We start from the raw sequence: 19,020 nt of genomic DNA, 5'->3' as shown, positions 1-19,020 counted from the left end.
GCTTCTGTAGCGCGTCCTGAGTGAGCGGTCATGTGGTACCGCTCATTAAGGCTCATGAATATGCGCATATTAATGAGCCTTAATGAGAGCGGTATCACGTGACCGCTCACGCAGGAAGAAGGAGCTGCGAGCTTGCGCCTGTGCAGAGAGCCGGAGGGATGTCGCCGTCGGCGCGCCCGCTTGGTGTGAGACAGCAGCAGCTGACAGGTGAGTATGAGGGACAGAGGACAAGGGGGATTGAAGGAGGACGGTAAGCTGCCCGTGCCATGGGAGAAGGAGCGGGGAGCGGAGGGGGGTGGTGGAGTGATGAGCCATACATGGAGGGGGGAGTGATGAGCCATACATACAAGAGGTGGGGGGGGTTATGAGCCATGCATACAGGGGGGGGGGGAATTATGAGCCATGCATACAGGAGGTGGGGGGGAATTATGAGCCATGCATAGGGGGATATGAGCCATGCATACGGGGGGGGGGGTGGAGAGATGAGCCATGCATAGGGGGGAATATGAGTCATGCATACAAGAGGTGGGGGGGATATGAGCCATGCATACAGGGGGCGGGGGTGGATATGAGCCATGCATACAGGGGGGGAATTATGAGCCATGCATATAGGAGGTGGGGAATTATGAGCCATGCATATGGGGATATGAGCCATGCATACAGGGGGGGGGAATTATGAGCCATGCATACGCGGGGGGATATGAGCCATGCATATGGGATGGGAGGAAGGTGAGCCATGCATACAAGATGGGAGGGGGGCATTATACACTATTGAGCATCATATGGGGTCATTATACAGTATGGAGCATCATGTGGGGTCATTATACAGTATGGAGCATCATGTGCGGTCATTATACAGTATGGAGCATCATGTGCGGTCATTATACAGTATGGAGCATCATGTGCGGTCATTATACAGTATGGAGCATCATGTGCGGTCATTATACAGTGTATGGAGCATCATGTGCGGTCATTATACAGTATGGAGCATCATGTGCGGTCATTATACAGTATGGAGCATCATGTGCGGTCATTATACAGTATGGAGCATCATGTGCGGTCATTATACAGTATGGAGCATCATGTGTGGCCATATTTTTTTGGTTATAATTATTGTATATGAAACAGTTGTGATCAGCAGTGCTAAATGGGTGTGGTTGGGACTTGGATATGGGTGTGACTAGTTGTGAAATGGGTGTGGTCAGAGGCGTGGCCTAAAATTTGCCGCAACGCACTACGTGCGCCGCAACCTTTATACCTCTTTCCCTTCAAGAGTTGGGAGGTATGGTACCGCATTTGCCAGATCACAGCAAGTGCCACAAATCCCATAGGGAATGAATGAAGCCAAACGCAGTGTTGCCGTAAGTGATCCGTTGTAAGTGATCCGTTACGCGGCAGATGCAAAAAAACTGCCCGATCTGCTGCAAAAGGCTATTTTCACAACAGCGATTCTTGCCAAAGTCACTGCCGATAGTGTCATACTCACCAATGGGGGAGGCAGCACTAAAAGTGCCTAGGGCAGCAGAAACTCTAAATACGGCCCTGCCCCCAGGTAAACAGCGGCAATAAGCATGACAGTCAGAAATGACATCGGCAGTCCCGCCCGGTCAATAGAGCTGAGCAGAAAAGAAGCCTCCACTCTGTAGACAAGACGTCAGCAGAGGCAGGTGAATATCTGGCAGGAGCGGTTCTGTGCAGGGGAACAATGACGCCAGGCACAACAGGCAGGTAAGTAGCCAAAAAGCTGGTATACCGTCAAAACACGCGTCGGGACACATGTCCTACAGCTAGAATTTATGTGAGGTAGTCAGGATCACTAATATGAGTCAATGGGGCATAGCGCAGCACTCGAGCTATATTACAGCCTGCTCTCAATTGAATCGCACCTTGTTGTAGCGGAGGATTCACGCAACAAACAGTATGTGCCTACTCCTGCTGCTAGCACTCCACATGTTACAGCATGACTGGGGAGAGATCGCGCTTGAAACATTAAGCAGCACATATACATTACCACTGCCGCAAGACAGCACTATCGGCAGCGCCTTTCAGGTAGTGATTACCTCCATCGGGTGTGCACCGCAAAATCAATATAATTCCCGGGTATAACTATGCAATGGGGTGTAATTGGCCCTTATTACTCCATAATGCATTAACCCAGTGCTGTATTCAATTGCTTGCTGCCTTATTGCAGGTTCAAACAGATGAGCACTGCACCGCTATACATGCGGACACATCTCTTACAGTTTGTATACCAAAGATCCTTCAGTGTTTGTGTCCTTTATATAATAAGCACTTAAAATTATACCTCTGTTTTTTTAGTGACCCTGACATATTTGTCATTGGGTCAGTCTGGGGACAACAGTCATAATCCGTTTGATTGTTAATACATCTCCCACATTCTTTCACCTATAGGAATCAGTGGGTCATTTCAACAAATTTTCTTTGTGATGCAATATACATCCCCATTGGATGTATGTACAGTAACTTTATACATATTACTTTAACACTTATGGAATGAAAGTTAAATTTTAGTTACACATTATCTTTTTTTTCTCTCTCTGTATTGTATCCATAATTTATCAGTGGTGCACACCAATGTGTAACTTTGTATCTGAGGATGCATCAATTATAAACCAGTAGTAGCAATTACCTGCCTGTTAGTGCTTAGGCCCTATTTTTTTCTCATAAAGTCCGGGATATCTCCTTTAACGATGGTTGAGAGAAAGCAGCGGCCACTTAGTGCATTTTTTTAAATTAATAAAGTTCATTTTTTTGATTATTGCTTTTTGTAATTAAAAAAACATTGCACAGATCTCTGATTGCTCAGTTTTGATAGAATTCAAATTTTCCTGTATGTGCATAAGTCTCTGCCAGTGACGGAGCGCAGCCGACAGAATCATCAGAATTTACATCACAAAAATGGTGAAAATTACAAGAAAAATGTTCTCCAGTGACCCTGGACATTTCTGTAATAATTTATTTCACTTCTGTGTTGTAGATTGTGATGACTGTCGGTTGCGCTCTTTCATGACTGTCGGCTGCACTCTGTCATGACTGTCGGCTGCACTCTGTCATGACTGTTGGTACCGCTCTTTTATGATGACTCGGTTGCGCTCTTTTATGATGTCTGTCAGTTACGCTCTTTTACGATGATTGTCGGTTGCGCTCTTTCATGATGACTGTCGGTTGCGCTCTTTTATGATGACTGTCGGTCGCTCTCTTTTATTATGACTGTCGGTCGCTCTCTTTTATTATGACTGTCAGTTTCGCTCTTTTATGTCTGACCATTGCGCTCTGTTATGATGACTGTCGGTTGCGCTTTCATGATGCCTGTCGGCTGCACTCTGTTATGAAGACTGTCGGTACCGCTCTTTTAGGATGACTGTCGGTCGCGCTCATTTATGATGATTGTCGTTCGCGCTCTTTTATGACAGTCGGTTGTGCTTTTATGATGATAGTTGGTTGCGCTCTTTTATCCCTCTCCCCGTAAAGAGCCACCCACTCCTCACAATGTTGCTGCTGAGGACAGGACAGACGGTAAAAGTCACATTCTGGTGACACCTAGCAATCAGCGCTGAGCGAAATTATTTATATTACCAAAAGCGACAATAAAAATGTACATTTTATAAATCAGGAAAAAAATGAATTTTGCCCAAATACATAAAATATAGAACAGTGTAAAAAAAAAATGTTCCTATCTGACCTGTGAGGTTTGCTCCATTAAAACATTGAGAAACTCTATAAAAAAAGCATTAAAAAGCCAGAAGAGGGGACTATAATGAAGTCTGTATGAGGAGCTCCAGGAGCCAACTCCGATCTGGTCGTTTCAGTGCTGAGCTGACTACATAGGAGGGGATTTTTTGAGGTCCTCCCTCCAGAAACTCCGATCTAGTGTCCAGGTCCCTCAGCTCTGAACTGTCTAGAGCGGACTTGTTAAAACGAGGTCCACAAAAAATCACCTCCGATCTGGACACAAGCATCACACACGTGCACTGCCGCTTCCTGGAGAGAGCTCCGCCCCTTCGTGTGACGTCATCATCACTGTTGCCGCTTTATTCAGTCAGGGGTACCAGCGTGCGGCTCTGCAGGTGGAGGTATGTTCTGTGGAGATTCCCCATTACTGGGCGCAGGGGACATTAACCCTCAGTGCTGAGACTGTTTAGGTGCACTTGCATCTCTGCATTGTAATAACTATAACTTTTTTTTAAATCTAATCTCATATGTATAACTAAGCATCCGGGATGGTGGGGAGGAATGGTGGATGTGTGAGGAGCCGTGCTCTGCACATTATGATGGAAGCATTGAGCCTAAATATAAATTGCTCTATGTTACTATTTTTTATTTTTTTTTGCTCTGCGCACCTGTGGTAAAAACGGCTGAGTGCCCCCTTCTGGCTGTGCTCACCTGGAATAAAAATGGCGGAGTGCCCCCTTCTGACTGTGCTCGCCTGAGGTTAAAACGGCTGAGTGCCCCCCTTCTGGCTGTGCTCTCCTGGGGTAAAAGCGGCAGAGTGCCCCCCTTCTGACTGTGCTCGCCTGAGGCAAAAACGGCAGAGTGCCCCGTTTCTGACTGTGCTCTCCTGAGGCAAAAACGGCGGAGTGCCCCACTTCTGACTGTGCTCGCCTGAGGTAAAAACGGTGTAGTCACCCCCTACCGTCTGTGCTCGCCTGTGGTAAAAACGGACGAGTGCCCCCTTCTGATTGTGCTTGCCTGAGGCAAAAACGGAATGCCTCCTTCTGGCTGTGCGCACCTGAAGTAAAAACGGCAGAGTGCCCCCCTACTGACTGCTTGCCTGAGGTAAAAACGGCGTAGTGCCCCCCTACTGACTGTGCCTGTCTGAGATAAAAATGGCAGAGTGTCCCCCTACTGAGAGTGCTCGCCTGAGGTTAAAAAGGAGGAGTGCCCCCTTTCTGACTGCTTGCCTGATGTAAAAATGGAGGAGTGCCCCCCTTCTGACTGTGCTCTCCTGAGATAAAAATGAAGGAGTGCTCCCCTTCTGACTGCTCGTCTGAGGTGAAAATGAAGGAGTGCACCCCTTCTGATTGTGCTCACCTGAGGTAAAAATGGAGGAGTGCCCCCTTCTGACTGGGCGCACCTGAAGTAAAAATGGCAGAGGGCCCATTCTGACTGCGCACCTGAAGTAAAAACTGCGGAGCACCCCCCTTCTGGCTCTGTGCGCCTGAGGTGAGAACAACTGAAAAGTCCCACACCCTCTGGCTCTGCTCGCCTGAGGTAAAACTGAGGCGGTCCCCCTCACTCTGTGCACGATCATTCGGTAGTCTGTGTATCACGATCTGAGTACGGACTGCAATTAGTGCTGAGGCGTTCAGAAACGATCCGGTACAAAGAGCCGCCTCCCTGCTGTGAACCATTGGAGCTGGCAACCCAGTGAGATCCACTAAATTCTTTGGCTCTCGTTGGGCGTAAAATTCTGGTGTTCGGCTGATGTATCTCCCCACACTCATCCATTTAATTGTTTACCAGCAAGTGGCCGGAATTTTAGCCATGGGTGGACGGGGTTTTGGCCTCATTAATGTCAAGTTAAACATTTGTTCACCTTTTGTGAACACATATTTAATAGGAATCATCACTAACTGCAATACAAATACTGGCCGTAGTTCCCCTCACCTTAACTTGACAGTCTCATGGATATATTTGAGGCAACCAAGTCCAGGTCATGAGACATGCAGCCAGTCCGTGCATCGCGGTTTGTACTCAGACTGCAATACGTACATACTCATACCTCCCAACTTTTGAAGAACAGAAAGAGGGACAGAAAATTGCACGTAGCGCGACCTGTCAAATTTTGGCCACACCCCAATCCACGCTCATTTACCATTTCTTTCTACCTTGGCAGGAGGAGATGTCAGAGGGGTGGTGGTAGTAAGGGAAATTCAGCAGACGCTTGAGACTGCAGGTCATAGACCGAAATTCGGGGCTGTCCACTGTATCCAGGACAATTGGGACTAGAGATGAGCTGATCGATTCACGGTACTGTGGTCCAGCATCCAGGTCAGTGGTGACTGATCGGGAGGCCGAAATCTCTTGCTTTCCGGCGTGTTCAGCATGGCGATTGATCACCCAGGGCCGGTGGGACATCATCTGTGCATCCTGCTCATCTCTAGTTGGGACCTGTGGATTATTTTTTGTTCCTTCATTCACAGTCTGAGACACCAGAACTTTCTCATCTTTATGTAGCTTCACTATACATCAGGCTTTTTTGTGTCTGTAAGACTGTGTTCACTCTTTGCAGAATTACTGTGTGTTTTGTTTTCTGCAGGATCCGCACCAAACTACACAATAACAATCTTCTCCCCCTTAGGCTACTTTCACACATCAGGTTTTTTGTTTCAGGCACACTCCGGCAAGTTTTGAAAAAAAAGGGATCCGTGTTTTTTTTCCCAGAGTTGTATTATCACCGGATTGCACGTGATGGCCAGATGTTTCATCCGTTTTTTGCCGGATCCGTCCAAATAGTTGTTTCTGGCGGACAGAGAAAACGTCCAGATGAACGTTTTTTCGTCCGGCGAAAAAAGCGCACAGTGACGGAACCGGACAAAAATGTGTGAAACGGACATGTCAAAAGATGAATCCGGCCTCCGAATCTGGTTTTGCAAGCATTTTCCATTGAAATCATGCAGATTTTCCATTCCGTTCTGAGGTCTCTCTCTTTGTGCAGCACTATATGGGGCAAATATATCTATGGAGCATCTTATGGGGCCATGATCAACGTTTGTGCAGCATTATATGGGGACAGATATCTCTGGAGCATCTTATGGGGCCATAATCAACATTTGTGCAGCATTATATGGGGCAAATATCTCTATGATGCATCTTATGGGGCCATAACCAACATTTGTGCAGCATTATATTGGGCAAATGTCTCTATGGAGCATCTTATGGGGCCATTATTAACTTTTGTGCAGCATTATGGGCATATTTTATGTGGAGCATCTTATGGGGCCCACCATGAACTGTATGGAGCATTATATGGGGCTCCTGATTCAATATGGATATTCAAAAACGGGTTGTCCACTACTTTCAATTAACCCCCCCAATGTATCCCCCCGGGGCCCCTGATGAATTGTGTAATTACCTTCCGTTACCATTTTCGCCTGTGAGCGGCGCTATTCCGGCGGCTGAGTCCGAGTCACGTGACCCCCAGGCTGCAGCCGCCGCTTATTTCTGCCGACGTCACGTCAATTTCCAGACTCTGGAAATTGACGTGACGTCAGTAGCAGGCGTGAGCCAGCCTCACAGTCAGCAGTCACTCATCAAGAATGACTGGGCTGTGGGCGGGGCTGCTGGCTGCAGGGCTGTGCTGGGGGCGGGCGGGGCTAGGCAGGGATGTGCGGGCGGGGCTAGGCAGGGATTTTATGTGCGGGCGCTGGTGCTGTGCGGTCCGGCGCTGTGCGGGCCGGCGCTGTGCGGGCCGGCGCTGTGCAGGCCGGCGCTCTGCGGTATGTGCTGGGGGGTGGTCTTTGGGGGTGTGTGTGTGTGTGTGTGTGTGTGTGTGTTTGTGTGTGCGTGTGTAGGCATCGTCCGATGGGACTACAAGTCCCATCGGGCTCTGCCTGCTACAGTGACAGTGAGTGACACATTAGCCAATGATGGGACAGTAGTAGTCCCATCATCCGGCTAATGTGTTGAATGTAAAAAATAAATAAATAAATAAATAAATACACATATACAGTACATACATACGTACAACACACACCATGTGACAACATGCACCATGCGATATGCGAAAACATGCAACATACGACATGCACCATGCGACGACATGCACCATGCGACGACATGCACCATGCGACGACATGCACCATGCGATGACATGCACCATGCGACGACATGCAGCATGCGGCAGACATGCACCATGCGTCGTAATGCGACATGCACCATGCGTCGACATGCACCATGCGACGACATGCACCATGCGACGACCTGCACCATGCGATGACATGCAACATGTGACATGCGACATGAAACATGCCACATACAGTACGTACATACATACAACATACAACAGACATACAGTACATGTAACATACAGTACATACTCACCATCACTTGTCACTTTGTTCCCTGAAGCCATTGTCATCTGTAAAAAATATTAAAATAATAAACAACCAATATACTCCCTGATCCGCAGAAATCCAATTAAAACGAGTGTCCCTCGACGATCTCCCGTGGAGAGCAGGAGCATCTGCTGATGCGACTGCTCTACAGGGGCACCAGGAACACAATGAGGGGAGGAAGGTATCCTTCCGCACTGTATTCCCCACAATGTATTCCTACGCCCCTGTGAGAAAATAGTCCCTAGTCTCACTTTATGCCATTGCTGTTGAGAAATTTTCACAGGCAGCAATTGCCATAAAGTGAGATTTGTCCTAAGGTAACCTCTCAGTGATGCACTGCAGGAGCCATTGTCTCCTGTCAGTGTGTAACTGAGGGTCCTATAGAGCAGTGACATCACCCGATGTCACTGTTCTATAGGGGAGATCGTCGTGGGACACTCATTATTAATTGGACTACGGCGGACAGGTAGTATACGGTTTATTATTTTACGTTTTTTGCAGGCTCTGAAATATGGTAAGTATGGTTAAATGAAGAATATTAAAATACTTTTTTCCTAATGTGTGTGTGTTTTATTAACCCTTTATTAATATTGGATTAGTAATGGATAGGCGTTTTATTGACGCCTCTCCGTTATTAACCCGGCTTAATGTCACCTTACAATAGCAAGGTGACATTAACCCCTTATTACCCCATATCCCACCGCTACACGGGAGTGGGAAGAGAGGGGCTAAGTGCTGGAATTGGCGCATCTTACTTATCTTGCGCCATTTCCGGAGCAGCTGCGGACTGGTATTTGTAGCCGGGGGGGGGGGGGGGGGGGGACACCAATATCCATGGCCCCTCTCTAGGCTGGGGGACCCCACGTCATTTTTTTTTGGGGGGTCCCCCTATATTAATAGCCAGTAAAGGCTACGCAGACAGCTGCAGGCTGATATTCATAGCAGGCTACAAATATTGGCCCCCGGCCGTCGGCTTTCCCCCTCTGGCGCCGAAAATTGCGCGGGAGCCCACGCCGTTTTTTTTTTTTTTTAAATTACATAAACATTGTTAACCCCTTTCTGCCAGCTGACGGAATAGTACGTCAGCTGGCAGTATCCCCCACTTTGAGGTGGGCTTCGCGGTGAGCCCACTTCAAAGCTGCAACATGTCAGCTGTTTTCAATACAAAAATAAAAAATGTACTTGATCGCTAAACGGCATAGTGAGAAAAAAAAAATCAAAAGCCAAAATTATGTTTTTTTTGGTCGCCGCGACATTACATTAAAATGTAATAATGGGCGATTAAAAGAACGTATCTGCACAAAAGTGGTATCATTAAAAACGTCAGTTCGGCGCGCAAAACCCTCACCCGACACGATATCTCAGAAAACATAGACGCTACAGGTATCAGAAAATGGCGCAATTATTTTATTTCTTTTTAGCAAAGTTTTGAAATTTTTTTTTACCACTTAGATAAAAAACAACCTAGACATGTTTGGTGTCTATGAACTCGTAACGACCTGGAGAATCATAATGGCAGGTCAGTTTTATGCTGTATGCACACGTTGCAGATTTGGGTGCAGAATTGTCTGCACAAAATCTGCATCTCCTTGCAGAAAACGGAGCTGCGTTTTGGATGCATTTTTTTTCATGTTTTTGCGCGGTTTTGATGCGGCTTTTTTTGTGTGGTTTTGATGCTGTTCTTGGTGCGGTTTTTGGTGTAGTTTTTGCGCTGTTTTGATTCAGTTTTTGCTGCAGTATTTGGTGCGTTTTTTTGCGTGGTTTTGATTCAGGTTTTTTATGCTTTTTTATGCAGTTTTTGGTGAAGATTTGATGCAGTTTTTGGTGCGGTTTTGATACAGTTTGGTGCGGTTTTTGCGTGTTTTTTGTGCGTTTTTGTATGCGTTTTTGAAAGCTAAAGATGTATTATTGAACATTATTGAGTGTCATTTCTGTCCAACCTCCTCTTTTACATTTGTCCAACCCACACTCAACACACACAGATAGATAGACATATAGATGATAGATGAAATGGATAGACAGAGCTACATATAGATAGATCTATAGATGCATACATCTATCTATTCCTATATCTATCTATAGATATATGTGGATAGATATATCTATTGATAGATGTATGGATAGTGTAGGGTGCGTGTCCACTGTCAGGATTACATCCGAATTAGCTGCAGATTGGATGCTGCGTACTTGTAGTCCTATTGGATGATCCCCGCACACACCCGAACAGTCCCACACACACCCGAACAGTCCCCCACAGCGTCACACACACCCGAACAGTCCCACACACACCCGAACAGTCCCGCACACACCCGAACAGTCCTGCACAGCGCCACACACATCCAAACAGTGCCCCACAAACATCCGAACAGCCCGCAGACCCCGCACATACCTGAACAGTCCCGCACAGCGCCGCACACATCCGAACAGCCCACAGACCCAGCACACACATACACGCACACCGTCACTGCCCACATTCCACCCACCAGGGCCGGACTGGCCATCGGGCACTTCTGGCAAATGCCAGAAGGGCCGGTGCCAGTCGTGGGCCGCTCGATCCGCCTCCCCCTGCCGCCGCCGACTCACCCCCCTGCCGTCGCATTCAACTATACCGGCGTCTATGACGCCGGTACAGTTGAATGCAATGATGGAGGAGAGAGCGTCTACAGATGCTCCCTCTCCCATCATTCCCCGCTCTGCCTCTGACACTGCGGGTGCGCGATGACGTCATATCATCGCGCACCTGCTGTGTCCCGGGCAGACTGCAGCCGCCGAGACAGGAGCAGGAAGCAACACGGGCAAGAGGAAAGGTGAGGAGTGTTGTGTTTTGTTTTTTTTTTTTTACTGGAGTGTGGGGACATTCTCGGTGGGGGGAGGAGGAGGAGAGATGCGGGCTGTGCTGTATATACCACTGTGCGGGCTGTGCTGTATATACCACTGTGCGGGCTGTGCTGTATATACCACTGTGCGGGCTGTGCTGTATATACCACTGTGCGGGCTGTGCTGTATATACCACTGTGCGGGCTGTGCTGTATATACCACTGTGCGGGCTGTGCTGTATATACCACTGTGCGGGCTGTGCTGTATATACCACTGTGCGGGCTGTGCTGTATATACCACTGTGCGGGCTGTGCTGTATATACCACTGTGCGGGCTGTGCTGTATATACCACTGTGCGGGCTGTGCTGTATATTCCACTGTGCGGGCTGTGCTGTATATACCACTGTGCGGGCTGTGCTGGATATACCACTGTGCGGGCTGTGCTGGATATACCACTGTGCGGGCTGTGCTGGATATACCACTGTGCGGGCTGTGCTGGATATACCACTGTGTGGGCTGTGCTGGATATACCACTGTGCGGGCTGTGCTGGATATACCACTGTGCGGGCTGTGCTGGATATACCACTGTGCGGGCTGTGCTGGATATACCACTGTGCGGGCTGTGCTGGATATACCACTGTGCGGGCTGTGCTGTATATACTACTGTGCGGGCTGTGCTGTATATACTACTGTGTGGGCTGTGCTGTATATACTACTGTGCGGGCTGTGCTGTATATACTACTGTGCGGGCTGTGCTGTATATACTACTGTGCGGGCTGTGCTGTATATACTACTGTGCGGGCTGTGCTGTATATACTACTGTGCGGGCTGTGCTGTATATACTACTGTGTGGGCTGTGTTATCTACTATGCGGGCTGTGCTATATACTATGTGGGCTTTGCTATATACTATGGGGAGTATATTATCTTCTATGGGGAGGCCATGTTATGTACTATGTGGCTGTGGTATATACTATTGTAGGGGTATATTATATTCTATGGGGGAGGTTGGGTTATATACCATGGGGGAGGTTGTGTTATGTACTATGGGGGGCTGCATTATATTCTATGAGGGCTACATTATATATTATGGGGAGGTGGGCTGTATTATATTCTATGGGGTTACATTATACTCTGTGGGGTGGCTGCATTATACTCTGTGGGGTGGCTGCATTATACTCTGTGGGGTGGTTGCATTATACTGTGGGGTGGCTGCATTATACTCTGTGGTTGCCGCATTATATTCTGTAGGGTGGTGGCTACATTATACTGTATGTGGGCTGCATTATACTGTATCGAGGACTATGGGGAATATGTTATACTATATGAAGGACTATGGGGTGCATTATACTATGGGATGTGAATTGTACTACATGGATGACTATGGCGGTGCATTATACTATATGGAGCACTATGAGGAGTGTATTATGCTATATGGAGGACTATGAGGAGTGTATTATACTATGTGGAGGACTGAGCAGTGTATTTTAATATATGGAGGACTATAGGGAGTGTATTATACTATATGGAGGACTGTGGAGCACATTATAATATATGGAGGACTATGGGGTGTATTTTACTAAACAAGTAAAATGCTGCATATTCAGATTGTTTTTGCCGGAACAAAAATCCTTGTTCTCAGCAGCACATCGCCGCTGTAAACTGTAGATGTGCTGCTGATAACATGATACTGTATGGGGATCGGTTAGTGATCTGTTAGTGATCGTTCTGTCCCATCATTCTTTCTCAGACGGTGGAAAGAGGAAACAAGAGTTGAACAACTTCAGTACTGTCGATCAAACTCATTTAGCGTCCTGAGATCAGCGCATGTAAATACAACCGAAATGCTTTTGTGGGATGTGCAATATGTTAGCATTTGGGGCCCCATTTTAAACTTTGCCTAGGCGTAGGGCCCCACTTTGCCTAAAACCGGCCCTGCCTACAAGTGTACAAAGATATTATACAGTCACCATGTGACAAGTGGGCCTGTGTAACTTCAAATGCCATTGCTGAATTTTAGTCCCAGTCCGGCCCTGCCGCCCACACACTTCCCTCCTCCCAAACTGCAGCATTTCTCGGACCCACATCCGCATCTAAACTGCAGATCTTTTTTACATCTGCGGTTTTGCTGCGGATGTGCCCGACTCCATAAAAGTCTATGGGTGCAGAAATGCTGCAGTTCGGCACAAAAGAAGTGACATGCTGCAGAGAAAAAAAACGCTGCGTTTCGGTGCGGCCTTTTCCGCAGCATGTGCACAACAAGTCTGCGTCTCCCATAGACTTACATTGGTTGTTGTGCTCTACACTGCGGATTTGATGCAATTCTGTGCAGCAAAAAACCCTGCGGATCTGCAATCAAATCCACAACGTGTGCACAGCATTAGCATTTAGTGAACCTAGCAAAAAAGCCAAGCAAAAAACAAGTGTCGGATTGCACTTTTTTTGCAATTTCATTGCACTTTGCCTTTTTTTGCACATTTTCTGTTACACGACATGCTAAAACCAATGGTGTCGTTCAAAAGTAGATCTTGTCCCGCAAAAAATAAGCCCTCACATGGCCATATTGATGGAAAAATTATGGCTCTGCAAAGAAGGGGAGCGATAAACGAAAACAAAAAAGCTCCAGGGGTGAAGGAGTTTAGAAACATGGATATGGACATATCTATGGAAATAGACATAGATATATCTGTATGTATCTATCTATCTATCCGTCCGTCCGTCCGTAAGTAATGGAGTGTGGGTTGGACAGAAATGACATCACAAATCTTTTTGAAGCTAGAGGAGGGAGGGGTTTGGGTGTGTTTTGGAGTGGGTGTGGTAGGTTCCTGCTTAGTAGCAGTGCAATGCATCATGGAACTTGTAGTATTAGAGCACAATAACTCAGGAGAAAGGAAGTTGTCGATTAACCCCATGAGAGCTGGATCCAGCACTGAAAATGTGCTGCTACAGCATGATAAAAGGTAATATTGCTAAAATAAAGACAGTGGATGTTTTCAGTGGCACATAATAGCAAGATTTATGGAAAAAAAAAAGTTTATTGTAGTGGACAACTTCTTTAACCTACTGATGTCTCAATTAATTTTACTTTTATTGGTACCTATTTTTATTTTTGAAATTTACCGGTAGCTGCTGAATTTTCCACCCTAGGCTTATACTCGAGTCATTAAGTTTTCCCAGTTTTTTGTGGCAAAATTAGGGGGTCGGCTTATACTTGGGTCGGCTTATACTCGAGTATATACGGTAATTGGGATAAAGAAAAAGGGGTAGACATATAAATGCACAGTAATATAGACGCAAACAAGAACAAAATAAAAGCAAAAAAGCTAAATTTAATCCCTTCCCGACATGTGCTGTACTAGTACTGCGCTGCGTGAACTGCTTTCCTGCAAACGGCAGTACTAGTACAGCGCACCTCACGCTCTGCGGCGGTCGCGTGCGGGTGTCGCTGCGGGGTGTCGGCTGTCACATACAGCTAACACCCACGATTGGTGCTTGCATTGATCGTTGGCATCTCTGATGCCGCTGTCAGTAGACATAAAGGGGCATCGTGCAGGGAGTGGGCTCTCATCAGGACAACCCGATGCGATCATGTCCTGATGGTCTCCATGGAGACCCCCGGTGCAAAGATGGCCACGGGATTCTTCCAGGTCCTGCAAGGAAGGTGGCTTGTGAGCGCCTCCTGTGAGCAGTTGCTGCCGTGCCTCCTTCCCTGCCTGTCAGATCCTGATGTGATACTCTGCGGTGGCAGCCCTACTGTTCTGGATGCCTCCCCCCAGCCTGCTGTCATATCCCGCCGTGGGCAACGAAGGCGAGAGATCCCTGCCTCTGATACCATGAGGCATGTTGACATGAGGGTTCTCAATTACCTGTCCAGGGCTGCCCAGGATGAGGGTGTGGTGGCATATTCCCGCAGTCTAGCCCAGTAATTCCGTCCTCTACCCTGTGAGGTGAGGCTACGTGTGCCCCATAACCTGCTCCGAGTTAACAGATCAGCGATCTAACACAATACAGTGATGTCCCATCCTGGGACAATGTAAGAAAAAAAATAAAAATTGTAAAAATATTTTTTTTTAAAATCCCTAAATAAAGAAAAAAAGAAATATTTTTCCAATAAATACATTTATTTATGTAAATAAAAATAAAATAAAAGTACACATATTTGGTATCGCCGCGTCCGTAATGTCCCGCTCTATAAAACTGTCCCACTAGTTAAGCCCTTCAGTGAATACCGTAAAAAAAAGAGGCATAAAACCATTCTTTGTAATCATACTGCTGAATAAAAAGTGCAATAAAACGCTATCAAAAAGACAGATGTAAATAAATCGGTACCACTAAAAACGCATCTTCTCTCGCAAAAAAAACAAGCCGCCATACAGCTCCATTAGCATAAAAATAAAAAAGTTATAGCTCTCAGAATAAAGCGTTACAAAAATAATTATTTTTTCTATAAAATAGTTTTTATTGTGTAAAAGCACCAAAACATAAAAAAAACATTTTTAATGTTTGACTGTTGCATGATCTGTGGACTGATCAGTTTGATGGATTTTTTCATTACCTTTATTTTGCGACTTCTGTGCAGCTTCCAATTCTTTATAATGGCATTGTGTTATATCAACACATGACAGCTGCAGCAATCACACATGATAACACGTTTTTCAGAAGTCCAGGATACAGAGATAGTCAATAAGTTTTGCAGCAAAAAAAAGTTTATCACGTTACATGGCCTGTAACGTTTTTTATTTCTTTATCGCTTCATTGGGGGACACAGGACAACCATGGGTGTATGCTGCTGCTGCTAGGAGGCTGACACTATGCAAAAAAGGAAAAGGCGTAGCTCCTCCCCGGCAGTATACACCCACCGACAGGCACCAAGCACCTCAGTTTGTGCTTAGTGTCTGTAGGAGGCGGACCTGGATCTTCAGATCCGCTGCTAATCTTGATTCCTTTACAGGTTTTGTTGTTTTTATTAACGATTTTGGCTTTCTTTTTCAGATACAGCATTCAGGGATTCAGGGTGCAATCTTCCACCCTGCCTCCCCAGGAGGGCGGCTGAGCGAGCATTGTGGTGTCGTCCGCATCGCAGCTCTCAGACCGCCGGCAGGACATTATCACCTGTCACCCTCCCAGGTGCTCCAGGGTCTTTATGGTGGCGGTCCTTGCCAAACAGTCCCCCTCACCCCTCTCCTCGGAGAGGGCTGAGAGGAAGACGGTGGTCACCAGCGGTGACCCTCCCCCTTGTTTTGGGGTCGAGGCCGTCTTCTGGAGGAAGGATTCTGTTTCCAGCGACCCCTCTCTCATTGGGCCCCTGGTCGATCCTCTCTCCCTCTACCTGTGGAACCGGAACATGCAGGTACCAGCGCTTCAGCAGCCGCTCCCCCGCAGCAGTATTTCCCTGTCTGAATGTACAGTGCTTTCACACAGAGTCACGGCCGTTTTTTTTAACTTTTACTTTCACTTTCACCGCGGCGGCAGGCCACGCCCCCTCCGATAGGCCACGCCCCCTAATCGGGTGCGCTTTTTCGGCGCTCTTTTTCTCCTCCACTCAGAGGGGCTTTTACATCCCGGGCACACCCTTCCCTTTCGGTGCGGCCCTATCAGGAGCCTTGGCTTATTCCTCTCATTACAGCACCGCCCTTTCTTCTCCGCTGGCACTTCCTGCTTCAGCAGCTCCGTGCACAGGAGACATCGTGTGTTGGGGGACACAGACAACTCTGCTCTGCGGTGTGGTAGGATTGCAACGCTATATTGGCCACTCCCTGGTATTATCCATACCACTGTAGGCCCTTTAGTCTTTTCTGTAGTATAGTGCTGCAGAATATCCTTATGTCCAACTCTTCTGTAGCCTTCCTTACCAAACCTACCATAACTCACTACGCCTGTGCTCCTTGTAAGATAAAGTGGTCTGTAGGCCAATCGTCACCTCTCTGCCAGTCCTGCAGTCCTCCTGCCATGTCTGCCCCGCAGGAAGCTTCTGACTCTCGGGATGGGGGGCGCTTCCCCTCCCCCTGAGTGGGCTGTTGCTATCTCGCAGTCGGTCTCTGATTTGACTAAGGTATCTTAGTCCCTGGTCCATGCACTTGAACGTCTTCCACAACCTCCTTCAGCCACCAGCGCTCCGACTGTCTTCCATGGCGAGTCAGCCGCACCTGACCCTGAACCACAGGGAGACAAATCTGCCAGCCACTCTAGAAAAAGGACTCTGTCTGGCTCTTCGTCTGGTTCTCCAGGTCCCTCCACAGCGCTCAAGCTGCTCTCCTCCTCCCAATTCCCCTCTTCGGAGGACATTGGGTCTGATGTGGATTCCCAGTCCGGTTCTGACTCCGATTCAGACCAGGCTTCTAGCATGCAGGCTGTCGTAGATAGTCTTATTTCGGCTATATCGCTAACCCTCAAACTAAAACAAGACGAGGTTTCCGCCCAGGATTCCTCTGTCTCCTTTAAGCGGGTGAAGCGTCCCTCTTGCTCCTTTCCTACCCATGAGGAGTTTGAGTCTACCCTGTCTAAACACTGGGAACATCCTGAAAAACGTTTTTCGGGTAGAAAACATCTGGACGTGCTCTATCCCTTTAGCGCCGATCTTCTCTCCAAGTGGGCTGAATCTCCCAAGGTCGATCCACCGATCTCCCGTTTTTCCTCCAAGACTGTTCTCTCCTTACCGGACGGCGCGTCGCTTAAGGACACATCGGACAGACAAATTGAGGCGCTGGCCAAATCAGATTTTGAGGCAACGGGTGCTTCCCTCTGCCCCAGCTTTGCTTCCACCTGGGTGGCTAAGGCCATATCTGCCTGGGCCAAGATTCTCCGCCGGGGCATTTTGGCTTCAGCCTCCCCTACCGAGCTGGCTGACCTCGCAGACCAGATTAACCACGCAGGGAAATACCTTCTCACTGCCTCCTTAGATGCAGCAGCCTGTTCAGCCAGGGCAAGCAGCAACATTGTCGCTATTCGCCGCATTCTTTGGCTCAAAGCATGGAATGCAGATGCTACTTCCAAAAAGTCTCTCACCAGCTTGGCGTTTCAAGGTTCCAGGCTTTTTGGCGCTCGTCTGGATCAAATTATCTCAGACGCAACTAGGGGCAAGAGTACCTCTCTCCCCCAGTCCAAGCCAAAACGCTTCTTTAACCCAAAGGGTCCTCGAACATTTTGCCCCTTTCGTCCGTTTGCAGCCTCAGATTCCTCTTCGCAACAAGAGCGACCCGCTACCACGGGTGAACGTAGAAAACCCTCTTACAAGCCAGATCCCAGATCCAGGGCTCCACCTCCCAGGTCTTCCGGACCTCATTCCAACAGATACCATTCCAAGTGACGGGTCGCCCCCACCTGGGACTCTTTCCAGGGTGGGAGGCAGGCTTCTTCTCTTCAAAGACACCTGGCTGTCAGTGATCAGCGACACCTGGGTCAGAGAGATCATCACCTCCGGGTACAAGATCGAATTTTCTACCCTCCCGGAAAATCGCTTCTTTCTCTCTCGCCCGCCAAAGCAACCGTCCCATTTACACGCCTTGCTTCAAGCCGTAACGTCTCTGGTCGCCGCCGGAGTCGTAGTTCCCGTTCCTTCCGAAGAACGTTTTTCCGGATTCTATTCGAACCTTTTTGTAGTCCCAAAGTAGGACGGGTCTCTTCGCCCTATCCTGGATTTGAAGCTTCTGAACCGCCACGTCTGACCTCGCCACTTCAGAATGGAATCCCTGCGGTCAGTGATCGCCGCCATGGAACCCGGGGAGTTCCTCTGCTCGGTCGACATCCAAGATGCGTACCTTCATGTCCCCATCTGCATACGGCATCAGAGATTCCTTCGGTTTGCTGTCGGGGACAATCACTACCAGTTCACGGCTCTCCCCTTCGGTTTAGCGTCTGCCCCCAGGGTCTTCACCAAAATCATGGCGGCGGTCATGGCCCTCCTTCGTTCCAGGGGGATCCTCGTTATCCCCTACCTGGACGATCTGTTGATCAAGGGGTCCTCTCGTCTAGACTGTGCCCACAGTCTCCAGGTCTCCCTGGACACCCTGACCCGTCTCGGCTGGATTATCAACCGGACCAAGTCCTTCCTGGGCATGGTGTTCGACACGAACTTAGCTCGGGTCTTCCTCCCAGAGGACAAGTTCTCAGTACTCCTCAAGGCGGTC

This window comes from Ranitomeya variabilis, chromosome 4, assembly GCF_051348905.1.
Source record: "Ranitomeya variabilis isolate aRanVar5 chromosome 4, aRanVar5.hap1, whole genome shotgun sequence".
Taxonomy (NCBI): Eukaryota; Metazoa; Chordata; class Amphibia; order Anura; family Dendrobatidae; genus Ranitomeya; species Ranitomeya variabilis.
The sequence above is the reverse complement of the archived record's forward strand: the minus strand, read 5'-3'. Positions refer to the sequence as shown.